This window comes from Panthera pardus, unplaced genomic scaffold (assembly GCF_024362965.1).
Source record: "Panthera pardus isolate Hobbes unplaced genomic scaffold, ASM2436296v1 HiC_scaffold_19, whole genome shotgun sequence".
Classification (NCBI taxonomy): Eukaryota; Metazoa; Chordata; class Mammalia; order Carnivora; family Felidae; genus Panthera; species Panthera pardus.
In genome coordinates this window covers 12,981,433-13,005,626 of record NW_026526754.1, presented here as the reverse complement: position 1 = coordinate 13,005,626, position 24,194 = coordinate 12,981,433, and the positions used below count along the sequence as shown (strand labels likewise).

Below are 24,194 nucleotides of genomic sequence, written 5' to 3'. Positions count from 1 at the left end.
GAAGGAGGTAGGGATGGATGCATAACCATGTGAATGTATTTAATATCAGGGCACTGTACACTTAGAAATGGTTACGATTTTATATTTTATGTGTGTTTTACCACAATTTTAAAAAAACGAATGTTAATTTTTACAGGAAGAGACAGGGTGTGGGCAGGGGAGGGGCAGAGAGAGATGGGGACACAGAATCCAAAGCAGGCTCCAGGCTCTTGAGTACAGAGCCTGACGCGGGGCTTGAACTCACAAACTGTGAGATCATGACTGGAGCCAAAGTTGGATGCTTAACTGACTGAGCCACCCAGGTGCCCCCACAATTTTTAAAATTGGGAAAAAGCTAGTACATGCCTCATAGGGGTTTTGTGAGGCAATTTATGAGAACTATTAGTGTGCGGTCTAGGGACATCCAAGACTTTCTGCCTTATGGACCCAGTTGTTGGAGATATGTATGTGTGTTCTTGTGGGGAGTGCAATTCTGCACGACATGCTCAGTGTGCTCAGTTCCGGGGAGACTTCCTGGAGGACTTTCTATGCTCAGGGTGATCCTAGCGTTTGTGGGATGGGTGGATTCCAGACATTGGAAAGTCCCTGGCAGAAAAATCACTTCCACTAAAGGGCAGTTTGCAGGGAGGCAATTTCAGCCCCACCTAGAGGACGTGTGATCAGAGCTATCCAAATGTGGAGCACTCCCCATTAGTGGAGGCATGTAAGGAGAGACTTGGCAAGCTGGAGAGGAGACTCCTACATGAGGCAGTGGCAGAGGCAGAGTCTCTCCTAGGCTTTGTGCCTCTCTCATGTGATCCAGTCCAGTCTAGTTACATATAACAGGTCTATGTGAAGGTGGGACCCAAGTCAGAGGGAGGGAGGGAGCAGGCAGCCGGGAAGACTTGCTTCCAGCCCTCCCCTAAATGACAGTAATAATAGCTGCTGCTGTTTACTGTGGGCAAGCCCTGTGTTAAATGCTGAACCGGGCTTGATCTCAAATTCTCACCACAACGCTGTGCAGTGGGTGCTCCAATATCCCCATTTTATAGTTGAGAACTGAGGCCCAGGGTTTAAGTCACCTGTTCAAGGTTGCCAGTAGATGCTGGAGCTGGGATTTAAACCTCGACAATCTGGCTTCAGCCCTCTATGCTGGGTGGAAATCTACAAAACCTACGTGCCACAAGTTGGCCTCTACCTACCCTGCTGCACCTGGCTGACAGTTCCTGGGCCCTGACAGTCTCACAGGTATGGATTCAGCAGCCACCACCTCTTCTTGCCGGGTGAATCAGCACTTTACCCTCCCTCTGGCTGGCTTCTTTGTGGAGCCAGGCCCAGCTTGCCTGGGTCCCCAGGGTCCAAGGATAATACCATGCAGACAACATTCGCCTTGATTGGGAGCCAGGCTCTCTGTTGCTCAATGCCCCCCTTCTTCCATTAAATGAGACCCTCCTTAAAAACTCTCTTCCAGAGCTTAAAGTCTTTCTCATGGCTCTTGCGTACATTTTGCTTTTTTGCAGCAGTGTTTTTTCCAGCCTAGCTCTCTTGGTGCCAAGACCTTGTCCACATGATTCAGTTTGTTCAAGTTCCCAGTCTAGTACCCACAAGGCAATAAATTCTGTCCCTAATGGTGGCAATGTGGTGCCTTCCTCTGTCCTCACAGCTAAGTAAGATTACAGAGGAAGCCTTAGCAGGGATGGTGATTTATCTAGAATTGACCCATTTGGCTGGGGTGGCATTCATACCTTATGAAGGCACAGGGAGCTACTAAGGACATCTCTGTGCCAGGCAGGTTGCTAAGCTCTCCCTGAATTCATACAGTACCTGGGAGATAAAGGGCTGTGTCATTCCCATGTTAGAGATGAGGAGACTGAGGATCAGAGAGGTTAAAGCATGTGTTGAGAAGCCAAGATTTTTGCCTCTCTATGCTACTGCCCTTGAGGCTCTGTGTCAGTTGTTGATCTGATAGCAGTATGAGTTCCACTCACTGCCGGGTAGAATAACTACATTTAAGCTTTCTCTCCCACAGCTGCCTGGGGAGTGAGCCTTGGTAGTGCTATTTTATAGATGAAGAGGGTGATTAGGGACTTCCCAGGGAACCGTAGGGGAAGGGGCACACCAGGGATGAGTGGTGGTCCTTTTGACCCCCTCCCCCCCTTGCTCTACAAGTACCTTGTCAACTCCACCACACTGGATTGCAGTCAATGTGGCCCCCCTGCTTGCCTCCTTGGAGGAGCTGTCCCAGGCCCCAGTGAAGCTGTGATTCACAGACGCCAGCAGACCAGCTGGCCCGGTGGAGGCTGGGCTGGGGCCAGGTACTTTCCAGTGTCTTTCCACAGTTGGGAAACCTTTCTTGAATGACACTTCTGCAGAGGGTGCCTCCTGGTCCTCCCTGCCTTGGTTTCCCTCCTGGCCAAGAAAGGCCACTCCTCCCCTTTTCCCTGGAAATCACATAGGCAATGTAGTTTTTTTTCAATTAAATATAATTTGTCAAATTGGTTTCTGTACAACCCAGTGCTCATCCCAACAGGTGCCCTCAATGCCCATCACCCACTTTCCCCTCTCCCTCACCCCCCATCAACCCTCAGTTTGTTCTCAGTATTTAAGAATCTCTTTATAGTTTGCTTCCCTCCCTCTCTGTAACCTCCCCGCCCCCAACCATGGTCTGCTGTTAAGTTTCTCCAGATCCACATAGGAGTGAAAACATACAGTATCGGTCTTTCTCTGCCTGATTTATTTCACTTAGCATAATACCTTCCAGTTCCATCCATGTTTCTGCAAATGGCCAGATTTCATTGTTTCTCATTGCCAAGTAGTATTCCATTGTATATATAAACCATATCTTTTTTATCCACTTGGCAATGTAATTTTTTAAATGTTTATTTTATTTATTTTTGAGAGAGTGAGCAGGGGAGGGGCAGAGGGAGGTGGGGACAGAGGATCTGAAGCAGGCTCCATGCTGACAGCAGAGAGCCCGATACAGGACTCTAACTCATGAACCATGAGATCATGACCTGAGCCCAAGTCGGACACTTAACCAACTGAGCCACCCGGGTGCCCTGGCAATGAAATTTTTGACTATCATATTGCAGTGACAAGAGTTCTGGAACTCTTAACCCAACCCTATAAGGCATGACTCTTAACCCCAGAGGAGGAAGCTGGGGCTGGTTCAGGATCTGGGACAAACCCTGGGCCTGCAAAGCCCTTAACATTGGCTAAGTTGGGGCACCTGGGTGGCTCAGTTGGTTAAGCCTCCTCTCTTGTTTGTGGCTCAGGTCATGATCTCACAGTTAATGAATTTGAGCTCTGTGTTGGGCTCTGTGCTGACAGGGTAGAGCCTTCTTTGGATTCTCTCTTCCTCCCTCTTTGCTCCTTCCCCACTCACATGCTCTCTCACAGTAAACTTTTTTTTAAAAAAAGAAAGTACAGAGAGTTCGATAAAGCCATCCCACCCCAGATACATAGTATCTCTTGTTATTAGCATGTATTACTAGTGTGGTACATTTGTTATAATTGATATTGATAACATGATTATTAACTAAAGTTCATAGTTACATGAGGGTTCCCTCTTGGTGTTGTACATTCTCTGGGTTTTGACAAATGTATAATGGCACTCTGACAATTGTGATATCCACAATTACAGTATCATACAGGATAGTTTCACTGCCTTACAAATCTTCTGTGCTCCACTTATTCTTCCCTCCCTCCCCACAACCCCTGACAACCACTGATCTTTTTACCATGTCTGTAGTTTTGCCTTTTCCAAAATGTCATGTAGTTAGAATCATACAGTATATAGCCTTTTTAGATTGGTTTCTTTCACTTAAACATACACACTTACAGGGGGTCACCTGGCTGGCTCAGTCTGTGGAATATGTGACTCTCGATGTCAGGTTTGTGAGTTCAAGCCTCATGTTGGACATAGGTTACATTAAAAGAAAAATGTTATGAAAAAACATGCCCCCACAATATTTTTCAGATGTTCTCGCTGGGGCACCCAGGTGGCTCATTCGGTTGAGCATCTGACTCTTGATTTCGGCTCAGGTCATGATCTGGCAGTTCATGGGTTTGAGGCCCGTGTCCATCTCAGTGCTGACAGTGTGGGCCCTGCTTGGGATTCTTTCTCTCTTCCTCTCTCTCCCCCCTGCTCTCTCTCAAAATAGATAAATAAACTATATAAATATCTATGTATCTATATATCTATATCTATATCTATATCTATATCTCGTGACTTTCTGCCCCTGACATGGAATAGCTCTTCATTTATTTAGGTGTTCCTTGGTTTCTTTCATCATAGCTTTATAGTTTTCATTATATAGATCTTCTACATATTTTGTTTATACCAAACTATTTCATTGTTTTGGTCCTAACATAAGTGGTATTGTGTTTTTAATTTCAAATAGGTGATATATATGCACAGGAAAAAAAAATTCAAGAGGTATAGACTGGTTTACAGCTTCCTCTCTGTATCCTATTCTTTAGGCCTCTATTTTCAACTATCCAAAGACATTCACTGATGCTAGGTTCTTTTTTTTTTTAATTTTTTTTTTAATGTTTGTTTATTTTTGAGACAGAGAGAGACGGAGCATGAACAGGGGAGGGTCAGAGAGAGAGGGAGACACAGAATCCAAGGCAGGCTTCAGGCTCTGAGCTGTCAGCACAGAGCCTGATGCGGGGCTTGAACTCACGGATGGTGAGATCATGACCTGAGCCGAAGTCGGACGCTTAACTGACTGAGCCACCCAGGTGCCCCTGATGCTAGGTTCTTGTGGGTCTTTCTAGAAATTGTATGCACATACTCAAGCTCATATGAATATTTATTACTAACTCAACAAACATTCATGAGCATTTGCTATGGGGCAAGCACAGGAGCTGGAGCCAAGAACAAAAGGAAGCCCTGCTCTCATGGAGCTTATATTCGTTATAGTTGGTACCACCAACTATAAGAACTCTTCGTGGCAGGTATTATTATCTCTGTGGGAGGGCTGAGGGCCAAAGGAGGACTCTCTGGGACAACTAAATTCTCCAAGAGCCTAAGGAGAGAAGCTGGGTCCTGCCAAGAGCTAGGGGCAGGGCTGCTCAAGGCCAGAGGAAGCAGATTCTGGAAGGGAGGGCTTCTTGCCAAGGCAGATAGGTACAGATGAGGAGGAGGTGAGGAGGAAGCTTAAGGAAGCTGCTAGACCAGTCTGGCCAGAGTCCGAGTTCCAAGAACTTGGAAATCCTGTTTCCAGGTGGCTGCATTAAAATTTTTTTTTAAAAAATATTTATTTTTGAGAGAGAGACATAGTGTGAGTGGGTGAAGGACTGAGAGAGAAGGGGGGGAGACATAGAATCTGAAGTAGACTCTAGGCTCCAAGCTGTCAGCATAGAGCCCAATGTGGATCACCGACTCATGGACCTCGAGATCATTGACCTGAGCCTAAGTCAGCCACTTAACCGACAGCCACCCAGGCGCCCTCGGTGGCTGCATTTTAATTCCTTAATTTTCTTTCCTCTCTAGCTTCTTAGACACATTCTTCTGGGGACCAGCCTAACTTTGTTTGGCTGACATGAAGAAAAAGGATTTTTATCCATATAGAGACCAACACTGCCAGGGGAGTGGCCAGGGTGTCCCCAGAGGCACAGAAGGTCAGACAGGCCTGTGATGAAGAGCCAAAGAGAGGCAGTGGGCGGCTGAGGACTGATTATCTGAGTGGCAGCTCTTGGCCAAGTTGGCTTCCCCACTTGGGTCTCCCTGTCAGGTTGGAGGTAACATTTTTTATTTTTTATTTTTTAAAATTTACATCCAAATTAGTTACCATATAGTGCAACAATGATTTCAGGAGTAGATTCCTTAGTGCCCCTTACCCATTTAGCCCATCCCCCTTCCCACAACCCATCCGGTAACCCTCTGTTTGTTGTCTATATTTATGAGTCTCTTCTGTTTTGTCCCCCTCCCTGTTTTTATATTATTTTTGTTTCCCTTCACTTATGTTCCATCTGTTTTGTGTGTTAAAGTCCTCATATGAGTGAAGTCATATGATTTTTGTTTTTCTGTGACTAATTTCACTTAGCATAATGCCCTCCAGTTCCATCCGTGTAGCTGGAAATGGCAAGATTTCATTCTTTTGATTGCTGAGTAATACTCCATTGTATATATATACCACATCTTCTTTATCCATTCATCCATCGATGGACATTTGGGCTCTTTCCATACTTTGGCTATTGTTGATAGTGCTGCTATAAACATTGGGGTACATGTGTCCCTTTGAAACAGCACACCTGTATCCCGTGGATAAATGCCTAGTAGTGCAATTGCTGGGTCATAGGGTAGTTAGATTTTTAGTTTTTTGAGGAATCTCCATCCTGTTTTCCAGAGTGGCTGCACCAGCTTGCATTTCCACCAACAATGCAAAAGAGATCCTCTTTCTCCACATCCTCGCCAACATCTGTTGTTGCCTGAGTTGTTAATGTTAGCCATTCTGACAGGTGTGGGGTGGTATCTCATTGTGGTTTTGATTTGTATTTCCCTAATGATGACTGATGTTAAGCATTTTTTCATGTGTCTGTTAGCCATCTGGATGTCTTCCTTGGAGAAGTGTCTCTTCATGTCTTTTGCCCATTTCTTCACTGGATTATTTGTTTTTTGGGTGTTGAGTTTGGTAAGTTCTTGATAGATTTTGGATATTAACCCTTTATCTCATATGTCATTTGCAAATATTTTCTCCCATTCTGTCAGTTGCCTTTTAGTTTTGCTGATTGTTTCCTTCACTGTGCAGAAGCTTTTTATTTTGATGAGGTCCCAGTGTTCATTTTTGCTTTCATTTCCCTTGCCTCCAGAGACGTGTTGAGTAAGAAGTTGCTGCGGCCAAGATCAAAGAGGTTTTTGCCTGCTTTCTCCTCGAGGATTTTGATGGCTTCCTGTCTTACATTGAGGTCTTTCATCCATTTTGAGTTTATTTTGTGTGTGTGGTGTAAGAAAGCGGTCCAGGTTCATTCTTCTGCATGTCGCTGTCCAGTTTTCCCAGCACCACTTGCTGAAGAGACTGTCTTTTTTCCATTGGATATTCTTTCCTGCTTTGTCACAGATTAGTTGGCCACATATTTGTGGGTCCATTTCTGGGTTCTCTATTCTGTTCCATTGATCTGAGTGTCTGTTCTTGTGCCAGTACCATACTGTCTTGATGATTACAGCTTTGTAGTATAGCTTGAAGTCCAGGATTGTGATGCTTCCTGCTTTGGTTTTCTTTTTCTGGCTATTTGGGGTCTTTTCTGGTTCCATACAAATTTTAGGATTGTTTGTTCTAGCTCTGTGAAAAATGCTGGTGTTATTTCGATAGGGATTGCATTGAATGTGTAGATTGCTTTGGGTAGTATCAACATTTTAACAGTATTTCTTCTTCCTATCCAGGAGAATGGAATATTTTTCCATTTTTTTGTGTCTTCAATTTCTTTCATAAGTTTTCTATAGTTTTCAGTGTATAGATTTTTCACCTCTTTGGTTAGATTTATTCCTGGGTATTTTATGGGTTTTGGTGAAATTGTAAATGGGGTCGATTCCTTGATTTCTCTTTGTGTTGCTTCATTGTTGGTGAATAGGAATGCAACTGATTTCTGTGTGTTGATTTTATATCCTGCCACTTTGCTGAATTCATGAATCAATTCTAGCAGTTTTTTGGTGGAATCTTTAGGGTTTTCCATATAGAGTATCATGTCATCTGTGAAGAGTGAACGTTTGACCTCCTCCTGGTCAATTTAGATGCCTTTTATTTCTTTGTGTTGTCTGATTGCTGAGGCTAAGACTTCCAATACTATGTTGAATGACAGTGGCGAGAGTGGACATCCCTGTCTTGTTCCTGACCTTAGGGAGAAAGCTCTCAGTTTTTCCCCAATGAGGATGATATTAGCATTGGGTTGTTCATATATGGGTTTTTATGATCTTGAGGTATGATCCTTCTATCCCTGCTTTCTTGAGGGTTTTTAGCAAGAAAGAATGCTGTATTTTGTCAGATGCTTTCTCTGCGTCTATTGAGAGGATCATATGGTTCTTGTCCTTTCTTTTATTGATGTGATGAATCACGTCAATTGTTTTGCAGATATTCAACTAGCCCTGCATCCCAGGTATAAATCCCACTTGGTTGTGGTGAATAATTTTTTTAATGTATTGTTGGATCTGGTTGGCTAATATCTTGTTGAAGATTTTTGCATCCATGTTCATCAGGGAAATTGGTCTATAGTTCTCCTTTTTAGTGGGGTCTCTGTCTGGTTTTGGAATCAAGGTAATGCTGGCTTCATAGAAAGAGTTTGGAAGTTTTCCTTCCATTTCTATTTTTTGGAACAGCTTCAAGAGAATAGGTGTTAACTCTTCCTTAAATGTTTGGTAGAATTCCCCTGGAAAGCCATCTGGTCCTGGACTCCTGTTTTTTTGGCAGATTTTTGATTACTAATTCGATTTCCTTACTGGTTATGGGTATTTTCTATTTTCTATTTCTAAAGAAATTTCTAAAGAAATTTTCTATTTCTTCCTGTTTCAGTTTTGGTAGTGTATACGTTTCTAGGAATTTGTCCATTTCTTGCAGATTACCCATTTTATTGGCATATAATTGCTCATAATATTCTATTATTATTGTTTTTATTTCTGTTGTGTTGGTGGTGATCTCTCCTCTTTCATTCTTGATTTCATTTATTTGGGTCCTTTCCTTCTTCTTTTTGATCAAACTGGCTAGTGGTTTATCAATTTTGTTAATTCTTTCAAGGAACCAGCTTCTGGTTTCATTGATCTGTTCTGCTGTTTTTTTTGGTTTTGATAGCATTAATTTCTGCCCTAATCTTTATTATTTCCTGTCTTCTGCTGGTTTTGGGTTTTATTTGCTGTTCTTTTTCCAGCTCCTTAAGGCATAAGATTAGATTGTGTATCTGAGATCTTTCTTCCTTCTTTAGGAAGGCCTGGCTTACTATATACTTTCCTCTTATGACCGCCCTTGCTGCGTCCCAGAGGTTTTGGGTTGTGGTGTTATCATTTTCATTGACTTTCATATACTTTTTAATTTCCTCTTTAAGTGCTTGGTTAGCCCATTCATTCTTTAGTAGGATGTTCTTCAGTCTCCAAGTATTTGTTACCTTTCCAAATTTTTTCTTGTGGTTGATTTCAAGTTTCATAGCATTGTGGTCTGAAAATATGCACAGTATGATCTCGATCTTTTTGGACTTACTTAGGGCTGACTTGTGTCCCAGTATATGGTCTATTCTGGAGAACGTTCCATGTGCACTGGAGAAGAATGTGTATTCTGCTGCTTTATGGTGAAATGTTCTGAATATATCTGTTAAGTCCATCTGGTCCAGTGTGTCATTCAAAGTCATTGTTTCCTTGTTGATTTTTTGATTAGATGATCTGTCCATTGCTGTGTTGAAGTCTCCTACTGTTATTTATGGTATTACTATTGATGAGTTTCTTTATGTTTGTGATTAATTGATTTATATACTTGGGTGCTTCCATATTTGGGTGCTTCCACATTTGGCACATAAATGTTTACAATTGTTAGGTCTTCTTGGTCTGTAGACCCCTTGATTATTATATAATGTCCTTCTGCATCTCTTGATACAGTCTTTATTTTAAAGTCTAGATTGTCTGATATAAGTATGGCTATTCTGGCTTTCTTTTGTTAACCGTTAGCATGATCATTGGTTCTCCATCCCCTTATTTTCAATCTGAAGGTGTCTTTAGGTCTAAAGTGGGTCTCTTATAAACAGCATATAGATGGATCTTGTTTTCTTATCCATTCTGTTACCCTGTGTCTTTTGATCAGAGCATTGAGTCCATTGATGTTTAGAGTGAGTACTGAAAGATATGAATTTATTGCCATTATGATGCTTGTAGAGTTGGAGTTTCTGGTGGTATTCTCTGGTTCTTTCTAATCTTTTGTTGCTTTTGGTGTGTGTGTGTGTGTGTGTGTGTGTATATATATATATATATACGTATATATATATATATACGTATATATATATACGTATATATATATACGTATACATATATATATATACTTGCAGGGCTGGTTTAGTGGTCACAAACTCCTTTAATTTTTGTTTGTCTGGGAAACTTTTTATCTCTCCTTCTATTTTGAATGACAGCCTTGCTGGATAAAGAATTCTTGGCTGAATATTTTTCTGATTCAGCACACTGAATATATCCAGCCACTCCTTTCTGGCCTGCCAAGTTTCTGTGGATAGGTCTGCTGCAAACCTGATCTGTCTTCCCTTGTATGTTAGAGACTTTTTTTCCCTTGCTGCTTTCATGATTCTCTCCTTGCCTGAGTATTTTGTGAATTTGACTGTGATATGCCTTGTTGATGGTTGGTTTTTGTTGAATCTAATGGGAGTCCTCTGTGCTTCCTGGATTTTGATGTCTGTGTCTTTCCCTAGGGTAGAAAAGTTTTCCACTATGATTTGCTCACATAACCCTTCCACCCCTATCTCTCTCTCTTCCTCTTCTGGGACCCCTATGATTCTGATGTTGTTCCTTTTTAGTGAATCACTGATTTCTCTAATTCTTAAATCGTGCTCTTTTGCCTTAATCTCCCTCTTTTTTTCTGCTTCATTATTCTCTATAAGTTTGTCCTTTGTGTTGCTGATTCTCTGTTCTGCCTCATCCATCCTTGCCACTGATGCATCCATCCCTGACTACAGCTCAGTTAGAGCATTTTTAATTTCATTCTGGCTATTTTTACTTCTTTTATCTCTGCAGGAAGGGATTCTAATCTGTTTTCAACTCCAGTTAGTATACTTATTATCGTGATTCTAAATTCTGGTTCAGACATCTTGCTTGTATCTGTGTTGGTTAAATCCCTGGCTGTCATTTCTTCGTGCTCTTTCTTTTGGGGTGAATTCCTTTGTTTTGTACTTTTGAAGGGAGAAAGGAATTAATGAGGTAGAAAAATTGAAATTAAAAAAATTAAAATAAAAAAAATTAAAATTAAAAATTAAAAAAACACACAAAAATCTAATAGATGATGCTAGATCCTAGGTGTGTTTTGGTCTGGGTGTTGAAAGTGGTTTGACAGATTAGAGGGAAAAAAAGGGGGGGAGAAAGGAAATTGTTTGAGATTTTGAAAAAACGAATACACTGAAATAGACTAAAATGAGATGATGGGAGTAAAAAAGAATTTGAAAAAATATACACAAAAATGAAGAATATAGTAGAAAAAAATTAAAGAACATTTTTTTTTCAATATGTGAAATTTATTGTCAAATTGGTTTCCATACAACACCCAGAAAGAAAAATATTTTTAATAAAAGTTAAAAATAAATATGAGGTTTTTCATTTTCTGTATTTAAGAAAAAAGAAAAGAAACGAAAAAGAAAAAACAAAAAAGAAAAAAAGAAAAACAAAGAAATCATTTGAAAATTTGAAAAAGTGAATACACTGTAGTAGACTAAAATAAAATGATGGAAGTAAAATAGAATTTGAAAAAAATTTATATAAAAGCAAAAAATATAGTAATAAAAATTAAATGAAAATATTTTTAATAGACATTGAAAGTAAAAATGAAATTTTTCTCTTTCTGCATTCAAGAAAAAGAAAAGAAACAAGAGAAAAAAGAAAAAGAAAGAAAAAAAGGAAATTGTTTGAAAATTTGAAAAGGTGAGTACACTGAAATAGACTAAAATAAAATGATGGAAGTACAGTAGAATTTGAAAAAATTTACACAAAAGTAAAAAATATAGTTATAAAAATTAAAGAAAGATTTTTAATAAAAATTGAAATTAAAAATGAATTTTTTTCTGTATTCAAGAAAAAAGAATTGTAAAAGAGAAAAAGAAAAAAAAAAAAAGAAAGAAAATTGAATAGATGAACCTGCTAACAGATTGAAGTAGGGCTGAAATTGCTTCATTTTCTCCTAGAAGTCAGTCTATGTAGCCCTTTATAGTCCATAAACTAAGCCGGCGGTGAGACTTATGTTCTTGAAGAGCGAAGTTGGCCTAGTTGGGCAGGGCTCAGTGTAACAGCTCTGCTCTCCACTAGATGGCGCTGCTAGCCTACTGGGGTGGATTGTTGTGGCGCTCCTAGGTGCTTATGCGCATGCGCAGGAGTGGTGAAAATGGCGCCACCCAGCTACCCAGTCTGTTCCCCCAACGCAGATCAGCAATTGTGCACCTGTCCTCTGTCTTCAGCTCTCGTCCACTCCCCGCTTTTTCACTCTCTGTGATCAGGCCCCAGGCAGTACCTCTCTCCCATGTTTTGTCTCAAATGTGGCTGTTTTCCCCAGCCCCTTACTTCCGAAGGACTGCGGCTTTGGCCCCTTTTGCCCCTCTGCGGGAGGGTCTCACCGAGCAATGGGCAAATGAGCATTTGCTGAATATCGGCTGCACCCAGGAACGCCTGCTGGACCCTGTTGTTGCCGGCGCCCCGAGACCATGGCCAGGTGCCAGCCCGCCCCAGAAAAAGTTCGCGAGACAGTGTAGCAGCAGCGTCTCAGGGATTATGGAAAATCACAACACACATCTGGCACCAGGCTTCACTCTTAACAATCTTGCCCCAGCACCAGTGAATGTGGCCGACTTCCAGGGTCTGCTGGGACCAGGTGGCTTCAGCAGTCTCTACCAGATGTCCTTCCAGCAGTGGAACCGCTCTTCCCCGTGTGGCCCGACAACCTCCCGGACCCCACTCTGTTCCTGGGGATTTGCCCTTCCCACCAGAGTACCGCCAGCTATCGAGCTGCGGAGTTGTAGCCTTTGCGCTCCCCTTGTTTACAGTCTTAATGGAATTTAAACCCTCTCCTTTCTCCTTTCTCCCTTCTCCCTGTTCCCTTTTTAGTTTAGTCCCTGCGGCTGTTTCCAATTTTCCACTTTCTCTCCAGCTGCTTTTGGGAAGGGGTGCTTTTCCTGTATTCTCCCCCCCCTTCCCCAGTCTCCGTCTTCTCTCCGCCCGCAAAAGCGGTTCCCTACCTTTTGCAGCTTCTCGCTCCCCAAGTTCAGCTCTCCACGCCGCTTACCTGCTGAATTCTGTGGTTCAGGTTGTGCAGATTGTTGTGTTAATCCTCCATTCAGTTTTCTAGGTGTGTAGGATGGTTTAGTGTTGGTCTGGCTGTATTTCATGGACGCGAGACACACAAAAAGCTTCCCTGCTGTCCCGCCATCTTGGCTCCTCCCCTGGAGGTAACATTTTTAGACATGGCCCTGGACTCTCTGGCATCCCACTTCCTACCTGTGCCTCAAACATTAGAGCCAGTGGATGCCCTACAGCCATATGTATGCTGCCCTGCACCCATCCCCCAGCCCTGCTAAGAATTTTTGCGTCTGGTTATTTTGTGTGTGTCATACATGTAGTAATAATAGCTCATCACTGATCAGGACGAGGGCCAGTGACTGAAATTTCATTCCCGTTTTTACACATGAAGAAATGGGCTCTGAAGCCAAATCTGTGCTTCTGCTGTAACACTACATTGCCTCTGTAGTGTCACAGAGCACCCTCTGTAGCGCTCCGGGTAGAGGCACACGCAATAGGAGTCCTTCTGTCCAACTTGGTATGTTTGTACATGCCTCACTTAAGCAGCTCAGATGCTGACCCTCTGGCTGAGCTGAGACCCTTCCCCTCTGTTTGGCTGTGGGGTAGTTCTCTGGCTCTCGACTCTCCAAATGGTGCTGCTTAGGGCCATTTTTGACTTGGTTATAGTCTTAGGACCCACCTTGTAAAGAGGAGTTACTCCTTAACAGGGTTTGACTGATTTTATGGTTCTTACTACAAATTGTCAGGTAGGGCCAATGCAGAAAAACTGCAATATTTTATCAATGAACATGTATCAGACATATGTGCCTTTTACCAAATAGAGCTCTTTAATTCCTACAGGCAGAAAGGATTCACTTACATGATGATTACATTCTATACAAACGTAAGCAGTGTGTCCTTCAGCCCCTGCTTCTATTGAATGGCACCCATTTTACTGAGTAGATGATGGTTCTTTATACATTTAGATTCCCTGGAATACATGCACCAGGGAATTGCCTGGGAGGCCAGCGTCTTGAAGAGACAGTTCTTAAAAGGATCTAGGACTTTTTTCCATCTAGGCATGGTTCAAACTGCATGGGAGAACTGCCCCTCAGCCCCTTCCAGGCACATGAGCCTCCATTAGACCCCCCCCCCCCCCCCCCCCCGCCTTAGAGGTTATCTTCCTTTGTCACGGGGCTTACGGGGCGATGGTTGGTATGTTGGTACTCTTGCCTCCAGCTTCTGCCTTTCACTCATCTTGCACATCAGTGCTCCCTAAATTAACGTTCTTATCAGGTCATTCCCCTGCCCAAGAATATGCACTGGGTCCCTGCTGCCTGTCACATCAATAACTGCTTGGCTTTCAAGACCACCTGTAGTGTAGCCTTGTCTTGCCTGTTCAGCGTAGATTCCCATTACATCCCAACACAGCTTCTTTGCTCCAGATGAATAACCTTCCCTTTGCTGTCCAGAGTATCTGCTACGCGGGCCTCTTCTCCATGCCTTGTTCACTTTATCCCCACTTCTCCCTCCTCAGTGTCTTTTCTCTTCCCCATTATCTACCCTTCATCCTATAGCCTAATTATCTATCCCCTTTCCTTGCATGAAGCCTCCTTTGACCAGCAGGCCAACTCCAGTACATTTCTTCTCCAAACACCTATGATGTTTATTGTTCACACCATAGAGACTGGCCTTTAACTATTCTGCAGATGTTCTTTTGGCCCGCTTCCAAGATCACCACCTAGACTGTGATTTCTATAAGAGCAGGGAACTGAATACCCCATAGTGTAGAATGGGCATATATCAGTGCCTGAATACTAGCCATCAGCAGTCAGGCATTGCGCATGGAAATATTCTGTAACCCTCAGGCAAAAAAGCAAGTCAACAACAGGGCTCTTAGTGTTACCATATTCTATAGATTGCAAAATACACCTTTCCCTCACTTATCACATTTTAACATCTCCTTTGGAATCAGGATCAATGGCATATCATGATATAATTGATAGTTCAGTTCCTCTTCTTTGTTTCTTAGTGGAATATAAAATATTGGTGCATTTTGCAGTCAGTTGTGCATTAGACTTGATGAAAAGCACTGACTTGATGGTTACTTACTGGTTGATGTGAGAATCTGTTGATAGCTGTTTCTGGATTGGACCTGGGAGAAAGCATTTAGGAGAAGTGAGGGGATGTTGGATGTTTTATTGGGCCCAGAAGCTTCCTGAATCTGAATTGATTCACCTCTTCCTCTCCTCCATTCTCGTGTTCCCTGTGTGTGCTGCTTCAGAGACTGATTCCTCACTAATTGGAATCTTAGCATCACCAGCCCTGGTGGGGTGGTGGGCCAAGAGGCTGTCTTCCCTCTCCTGTGAGGAGCCTTCACATGGGCTTGGCAGAACCAAGGTGTCTCTGACTAGCCAGCTCAGCTGCTCAGCTCTGAAGGCAAGAAAGCTGAGCTCCCAGCCCTGAGTAAAGCCAGACTGGGAGGGATTAGGGGAGACTGAGGGCAAGGGCCACAGCCTCTGAGGAAGCACAGAGGGCCAACCCATCCATGGTGACGAGGAATGGCTCCTTTCTAGGCCCATCGGCCCTGAGCTCTGGCCGGAGTGGCCTGCCCTGACCAGCTCAAGTCATGCATACAGACTCTGGGTTCTGAGTTTGAAGTTGCAGGGTGCTCAGGTCACTCTGCCCCCCTCCAGATCCTCATGGGCTCCATCCCCTGAAGCAGCTTCTCTTGGCCCCACAGGCAGTCTCCTCTAGCAGCATAAAGCTGCTTGGCAGGGGAATGTGGTCTTTTCCTTTTGTTTGCAGACCATCCCCTAATGCAGAGTTATCAGCAAGAGCTTTGGGGCCGGACGTAGTTAGATTTGATTACTTCCTCTCCTATTTGTTACCATGTGACCTTGGGCAAGTTGCCAAACTTTCTGAGATTTGGTTTCCTCTTTTTTTTTTTTTTTTTTTTTTTTTTTTTTGGTAGATGGCAATTTTAATAATAGCAAGGGGAACTTCTATATGAAAGCTGGTCTTTTTTTTTTTTTTTTTTTTTTTATGCGTGCATTCTTTTTTTTTCTTTAAATCCAGTATAGTCAACACACAGTGTTAATATTAGTTTCAGGTGTACAATATATAGTGATTCAACAATTGTATACATCACTCACTGCTCATCTCAATAAGTGTACTCTTAATCCCCTTCATGTATTTCCCCCATCCCCCTACCCACCTCCCTTGGTAACCATCAGTGTGGTTTCTTCATCTTTAAAATGAGGGTGAGAATTCTAACTCTGGTGTGTGTGTGTGTGTGTGTGTGTGTGTGTGTGTGTGTGTGTGTGTGTGTTTGCATATGTAGGGATTAAGTGACAAAAGTAACTAACATTAGCCACTATTATTATCATCGTTGTCCCATTGAAGGTAGTCCCAGCTCCATCCTATGGGCCTTGCCCAACATTATCATTGCAAGTTTTATGGGCCTCACACATCCCTGAACCAGAGGCAGCACCATCTCCATGGCCCTCCCCCAATCCTGACAGAGAGTTCTGGCTGTTTTTCCCTCATTCTCCTGGGTTTCACCGAGAATTCCTTGTGTGTCCACTGGGGGCTGTGCCTGGTGAATACTAGAGCTCTAGTTCCAGGGGAGAAATAAGGCAGGAGGCATGAAAAGTTCAAGGCTAAAATAACTCATGCAAGGAGAAAGAAATATAAGGGAGATTCCTTTTCATTAAGATGGAGGATTTGATAGTTTGTGGGGAAAAAACTCTCTAAAACATCTGGAAACTTAGGATAGAAAACAGTCGACATGCTTTTTATGCATAGCTGCATGGAAATAGGATAGCCCTTGGAGAAGAGACATAAAGGGAAGTTGACAGCCTGTCTGGGCAGGGAGTGAGATAGCTTTGCCTGCTCTGAGCATCTTTTGCTGGTCCGGATAAGGCAGGGATTTGCGTCTGAATAGCCATAGGGACAACGGACACAGTTTTGATCTTATATGAAGCAGAGAGGTAGAACTGTGACTCCCACATACATCTGGGACCCTTCAGGGTTTAAACTTCCAATGAAAGGCCAGAAAAAATACACTCACCTTCAAAGGCAGCGAGCAGGAAGCTCTTCTAACCTGGCCCGGGTTTGGTTGGGGAAGGCCTCTTCTGAGAAATTTATAACCACACTCCTGCCCTCTTTTGAATTTGCGATCCAACTTACACTACTCATGTGATTCTAGAGTCTCTAGGCCAGGAAATTCTAGGCTGGAAAATTCATAGAGACAGAAAGTAGAATGGTGGTTGCCTAGGGATGAGGGGAGGAGGAAATAGTGAGTTGTTTAAAGTTGCTAGGGTTTCTGCTTCCCAAGATGAAGAGTCTTCGAGGTTGGTGGCACAATATGAAAGTACTGAACACCGTAGAACTGTGTGCTTAAAAAAAAAAAAAAATGGTTAGGATGGGAAATTTTATATTAGGTATATTTTGCTACAATAAAAAAGTGATTTCGGACTGATAACTTGGGGATACCTTGCAGAAGCAAAAGCAGAACCTCTTCAGAGGGGGGATACACCTTCAACCCAACTTGCTTGTTGAACTTGAGCAAAAAAGCCCAAGTTACAAAATGCACTAGGAAACCAGCAACCAGGAGGGAGTAGGCAGCAAGAACAAAAAAGAGAGCTAGAGGATCAATGTCCCCAGAATGTTACTGTGGAATTATTCATAATGTCAAAAAAAAAAAAAAAAACCCAAAACAAAACCCACCACCACGACAACAGCTGGAAACAAAGCAGAGTCCCTCTGGCAGGAAATTTTGCGTAGCCATTAAAAGATTCAGAAGGCTTTACCTGAGGGATTTGATTATTGAGTGAGAAAAATAAGAAATGGTCATGGGTGCTATTATGATCCCAGTTTTTGCAAAGCAACCCCATAGCAAGCAAAACGTGACCCCAACCCCACACTTGTATATATGTGTGTATTTTTCTAACAGATAGGTGAGCATGAAAAAGGGAGTGAAGGCTGCCCATCAGGGCTGCTTGTTAGGGCTGCAGGCGAAGGAAGGGAGAAGGGAGAAGGAAGAAGAGGTGGAAAAAAAAGATTTCAAGACTGTCCTGAAAATATCTATAATGCTCAGCCCTCAGCATGCCTGTTATAAATCCTACTGATGGAGGATGATATCTGAATGTGAGTGATTGTGTCTAGAGGATAAAAGAAATTATAATACTAACTTGCAGATTTGCCTATTGTGAAGAAGGAAGACAAGTTACATGGATCTGGTTATTTGATTTTATTAGGACAAACGATCAAACTTCCTCTATGTGTATGTATGTCCACATATATTAGTGTGAACGAGGAGAAAGATGCGGAGGGCTGGGTGTTGACACCAGTAATACCATAAAGGAGAGAAGGAGGGGAAGGAAGTGCAAGAGAAAGATATCAGATCTGGTGTCTTTATAAGAAGAGAGACACAGAGACACAAATATAGACATCTTTGTATTGTGTTGTTTTATTCGTGGCAACAAACTTACATTGATTTGAAATATGACAAATCAGGACAATTAAACAAATGAGTGAGCCAATGAAAAACTTTCACACCTTGCTTTTAAGAATGTCAAGTGTCTGGTCTCCTGGGAGGGCCCTTTTGCAATAGTTTACAAGAATGTAAAAGTACCTGCCTCTACCTATGTACTTCCCCCCCCCCCGGGGGGAGGGGGAGGGAGGGCACCCAGCTGTCTGTACAGACAGTCATTGCTGCACTATCTGTGGAAGTTTCATGATTGGAAATGGCCTAAATGTTGAACAGAAGACAGATTATTTAGTCACAGTCTATATACACTGGAATACTTCCACAGTTTATAGAAAAAAAGAAGGGAGACAGTGCCACTGTCTTCTAGACAGGTTGAGTGAGAAAAGCAAGGTACAGAACAACATTCTGTTAACTTGCTAGGGCTGCAGGGGGTGACTGAAAACGGGCATGTTCTCTCTCACCTGTTTGGGAGGCCAAAAGTGTGAGATCAAGGGCCATGCTCCCTCTGAAGGCTTGGGAATGGGGGCGGGGGTGGTCCTTCCTGGCCTCTTCCTAGATTCTAGTGGCTCTCGAAGTCCTTGGCTTTCTTTGGCTTGTGGATGCATCACTGTAGTTATGCCTGTTATCTTGTGTGTGTATATCTCTCCTTAGAAGGACTTCCCTCACTGGATTTAGGGCCCCTCCTCAATCGAGCATGACCTCATCTTAACTCATTATATCTGTGAGGACCCTGTTTCCAAGTAAGGTCAAATTCTGAAGTTCTGGGTGGACAAGACCTTTGGGGAGCCACTCTTCAACACACTTGAAGCACTTGTGATGTCTTAGTGTTGGATTAAAAAAGAGAGAGAGAGAGATATGTTTGTTTATGTTGGACACTCTGGAATGGTAGGAGGAGGCTGAGGCTGTGGAAAGTGTACCTGTGAGATGTCTCTGGAAGAAAGCATGTGAAGTTCAGAAGTAGGACCATGACAGAAAAGGGAGGGAAGAGGATTTCAGTTGGAGCCCCTTCAGTCTAAGTTTGGCCTTAAGGCCCACTGTGGGAAAGGCTGGTGAGTTGGGGTAAGGAGGAAGGAAGCTGGGGGTGCTGGTAGAACGATGGCTTATCCCCTGTGCCTTCCTGTTGAGGACAGATGGGCCTGAATGCCAGCCTCTGGGCCCCTTCTGATAACAACAAAATTTTGAAAGTTCTGGAATAACCTTCCTTGCCTAGTCTGGGTCCCCTCATGGTTCTGTTTCTCATTTGTTAGAAGGGTGGTGAAGGCCTCTTCGGGTTCCTGCTCCCAGAAGCCTGCCAACCCCTCCCTGGTCTGTGCTGCTTGCTGAGGCACCTGCTGCCTTCTCTCACCAGCCTGCTCTGTGACCATGCCTCCCCCTCAGTGTGAGCTGCTCCAGGCTGGGGCTCGTAGCTTTTCATCTGGGTGTGCAAAGCCCTGGGCACACGGGAGAGGCTCCATTACAAATGCTGCACGTGGAACAGAATTTAACCCTGATGTAGAGACTTCAGAACCTGTTTTAAAAGTTTCATGTTCTTTTCAAAAAAATGTTTTTTAATATGTTTTTTAATGTTTACTCATTTTTTTGAGAGAGAGATAGCAGGGGGCTCAGTCCCGTTGTGGGGCTCGGTTCCATGAACAGTGAGATCCCGACTTACGCTGCAATCAAAAATCAGATGCTTAACCATTTGAACTACCCAGGCCCCAAGTTTCATGTTCTTACACAAGGAAGCATAGACATGAGTGGGGTTCATGGTGGAACCAGTCCTTTGTCAGACTGGGCATGTGTGAGTAGGGAGGAGGGGATGTGGCCTGGTGGGGAGGCTGGCTCCTCCACCCTAGCCCTGCACCTTTCCTTACCAAGTGACTCAGGAACAGGGGCTGCACGTCTCATTCTTCCTTAGCTGTGACAATGATGCATGTTAGCAGAAAAGATACCCCAGCCCTTCACTGCATGCTTCCCTGGGTCTCCTCATGATAGGCGTAGCTGGGGATTCAGGGGGGGCTTATGTTCCAGCAGGGGAGAGAGAGATGAAGCTACAGTGAGTGATTATTTAATCACAGGTGCAAGAGTTGTTACAAAGCATGGATCCACATTGCTTGTGGAAGGTGTTACAAAACAAATCTGACCAGGAGCCAGAACGGGCCATCTGTGTGCTATGGCCTATGAAGGGCAGGGACATCCCCACCAGTACCCGTGGAAGAGCCCTACTTGAACCCAAACTCAACTAGTGTGAGGCCAAAGCTCTGCAGGAACATGGGCCTTGAGTAACCAAGACGCTGTCCACAGTGGGGACCTCTGCACATCCCCTCGTGTCGCTCTATCACACCGCCCTCCACACCCAGCTTGAGGAGGAGTTCCCCAAGCTCCATTTCTGGATGAGGAGAGTGAGGCCTAGAGAAAGGAAATGATTTGCTCTGTGGGTCCCAAGTCAGGAAGGGGAGTCAGTAATGAAAAGCCAAGGCTAGTTTTCCTGGCACTCTGCATGGGTCTACAAGTGCCCAGAGTCCGCCCTCAGTGAACCAAAAACTTAGGAACAAAGCTGCTCTGTTCACCAAGAATTCCATTTTCCTTTGTTGTTCGCCACTAGGGACATTCCTGAATTGGTAAAAAAAAAAAAAAAAAAAAAAGGGGACTGGTTCAGCCCACGTTCTTGCAGTTGATGGGCCGTGCAGGGTCAAAGTCCCAGACTTTAAGGAGCTCCCAGCTCAGAGATGAGGCAGACCAGATGCACAGGACACTATGATCAGGCAAAGGACAAGGGGCACCAGGGGCCTGGGAGCACAGAAGGACAGCTCCCTTGGAGAGGGGACAGCTGGAGCAACCAGGAGGCGGGCAGTCTTAGGGGTCAAGGGTGACATGTGAGAATCTGGGGTGGAGGTGTGGGCATGGGGCAGGGAGGTGGGAGGGCTTGCATGTAAAGAGAGAAGGGCATTCTGCTCAGGGAACAGCAAGTTCAAAGGGATTGAGACCAAATATCATGGAGGGGTACTTGCTGCAGAGGTGGGGGCCTGATCCCCTGGCGATCCTGGGTCTGTGGAGCAAGGCATCATGAGGGTCTTGTTCTGTGAAAGGGGAAGCCTGTCCTATAGGAGGAGGCTGTTCGAAACCTTTTGAGGACAGACTGAGAGTAGCAGAGAGCCCTCTTCTTTACCCTCAAATGCAAGTGTCTATATGAAATATTTTTAAGGGTTTTTTTTACTTCTAAAAAAATTGTTATAAGTATACATAACAAAAATGAGCAATGTAAGCATTTTTAAAAAGTTAACAATTCAGTAACATTAAGTCCACTCACAATGTTGTGTAACCATCACCACTTTCCATCCATTAAGCAGTAACTCTCCCTTCCCCCCTCTCCCCAGCTCCTGGCAACCACCATTCTTTCTGTCTCTATGAGTTTGCCTGTTGTAGGTACCTCGATTTATATGCAATGTTTAAAGAATAGCATATTGAGGTGAAATTGATGCATAAGAAACTATACAAAAGTGCGCAATTTGCTAATTTTGGATATTTATACTGGAACCCAGATAATGATTATATCAATCGCTGCCAGAAGTTTCCTTTCACCCTTTGAAAATCCTCTCTCCCCATCCTCCCTCCCCAAACAGCCATTAGTCTGCTTTCTGTCCCTATAGATTAGCTTGGATTTTCTTGAGTTTTAAACAAATGGAATTACACAGTATTACTCTTTGGGAGATGTCTGGTTTCTTTCAGCATAACCATTTTGAGCTTCATCCATGCTGTGTGTGTCAGTAGTTCATTCTTTCCATTGCTGAGTAGTTTTCTGTTGTATAGATCTATCATAATTAAAATAATTTCTTAAATATAATTTATTGTCAAATTGGCTAACATACAGTGTGTAAAGTGTGTTGTTAAATTTTTTTTTAAATGTTTATTTTTGAGGGAGAGAGAGAGACAGAGTGTGAATGGGGGAGAGTCAGAGAGACAGGGAGACACAGAATCTGAAGTAGGCTCCAGGCTCTGAACTGTCAGCCCAGAGCCTGACGCAGGGCTTGAACTCATGAACTGCGAGATGATGACCTGAGCCAAAGTCAGATACTTAACTGACTGAGCCACCCAGGTGCCCCATCATAATTTTTTTTTTTTTAATCCATTCACCCACTGATGTACATTTAGGTTGTTTCTAGCTTTTGGTGTTAGTAAATTGAAATGCAGTTTTTTTTTTATGTGGATCTTGTGGCCTGAAACCTTGCTGAACTAGTTTCTTGGTCATTTTGTTCTCAATTTTAGGGGATAAACATTGAGGTTTTCACCATTTAGCTGAAAGTTTCTCTCATACATTCCCTATTTCAGGTTGAGGAAATTGCCTTCTATTCATTCATAATTTGCTGACAATTTCTACTGGGTGTGGATGTTGGATTTTGTCAAAGGGGCCAATATCTATTTACTGCCATCTACTGAAGATGATCATCTGATTTTTCTTTTTTAGCTTACTAACATGGGGAATTTACAATGATTGATTTTCAAATGATGAATGAACCTTTCATTCCTGGTACTGCATGAGACTAGGAGGTTAGAATGTGGAGATCATAGCTCTTGTCCCCCAGTGAGACCCAGCTTTGGGCACAGTCATCCCCATAGAGGACGGAAGGAGGGAGGGAGAGGGCAATGGGCAAGGTTGAGGAGAAGAGAGAACTGCCAGACACATCAGTCTTGGCCTGCCCAGGTGAGCAGCCTCAGGTGAACAGCTTCCGGGGAGCCTCTGGCTAACTGGGGGTGCAGGAGGCTCTACCCCACAGCGTGTGCAGGTGGGGCCAGGCGGCCACTGCTCTTCCTCTATCTTGCCTGGGAAGACACCAGGGACTTGCCCTAAGCATAGTGTGCTGCCCTTGAGCTTCCTGGAGCCCCAGACTCTGCCTCTGCTGTCAAGCTGAGCTGATAGTGGCCGGCTATGGGTTTTGGCCAGTCTGTGCACCTCGTGAGGGGTCCTCTGGTGCAGTGGGCAATGGCCCGCCAGGCCAGGGACGTGTATGCAGTTCCTTCTCTGTGAAGTGAATATAATGATCTTTCTTTTCTGGGCTGCTATATTCAATAAATCCATGGTGACAAACCACTTAAATGGGACTAAAGCGTCCGAGGCTGGGATTTGAACCCCTGATGCCCCTGTTCATTGGCTATGTGTCCTTCGGCCAGTGGCTGACTCTCTCAGCTTTATTCTCCTCATTTGTAAAACAGAGATAATGATACTGCAAGATGTGGGGGGTACCCATGATAATTTGGTGTCATGCAGATGAGCAAGTGTTCATTGAGCAGCGGTGCCCTGCACCTGGAAAATGCAGGGTAATTTCACAGGTGAGCAGAGCCATTGCAGCTGTGGTAGCTGTTGGTAGAGACTGTCCTAGAGCTTGAGGAACCACAGAGGGGGCCAGAGGAGGGAATGGGGTCTTGCAAGGGGACAGGAACTTATCCTGCCCTGGCTTAAGTTTGCAGTGGTGTGTGTTTGGGCCTTGTGCTCTAAGGCTGGCACTCTCAGCAACCCTGCCAGACTGGCATGATCATTGTGCCCCACTCAGGTATGGGTGGGGAAAGGGCGGCTCAGCGCTAGAGCTAGGATTGGAAGTCGGACACCCCTAGTCATTTTGAGAGAACTGAAAGGGGAAGAATCTCCCCAGGATTGATGCTAACACTGGCTCCAAATTGAGAGGGTGATCTGAGAGAGGGAGCTGGGGGAGGAGACAGGAACCAGGTAGCCAAGGAAACTCTTGATGGATTCTTTCCTTCCTCATCCTGCCCGGTTTTCCTCCT

General features: G+C 43.8%; 1 protein-coding gene and 1 long non-coding RNA gene across 2 annotated transcripts in view; one reads left to right on the top strand and one right to left on the bottom strand.

Moving 5' to 3' along the window:
- The window catches only part of IL34 (interleukin 34), a 78,810-nt gene that overhangs the window by 9,058 nt on the left and 45,558 nt on the right, over positions 1–24,194 (top strand). Inside the window, exons 4-5 of the mRNA XM_053906662.1 lie at positions 5,480–5,727; positions 11,528–11,596. The gene's annotated coding sequence lies outside the window, so the exon portion shown is untranslated. The remainder of the gene's footprint in view (positions 1–5,479; positions 5,728–11,527; positions 11,597–24,194) is intronic.
- LOC109270651 (uncharacterized) lies at positions 14,835–17,121 on the bottom strand. Its single transcript, XR_002081607.2, has 2 exons — positions 17,013–17,121; positions 14,835–15,095 (listed from the first exon to the last, which is right to left on the bottom strand). It is a non-coding gene; the product is annotated as an uncharacterized LOC109270651 (long non-coding RNA).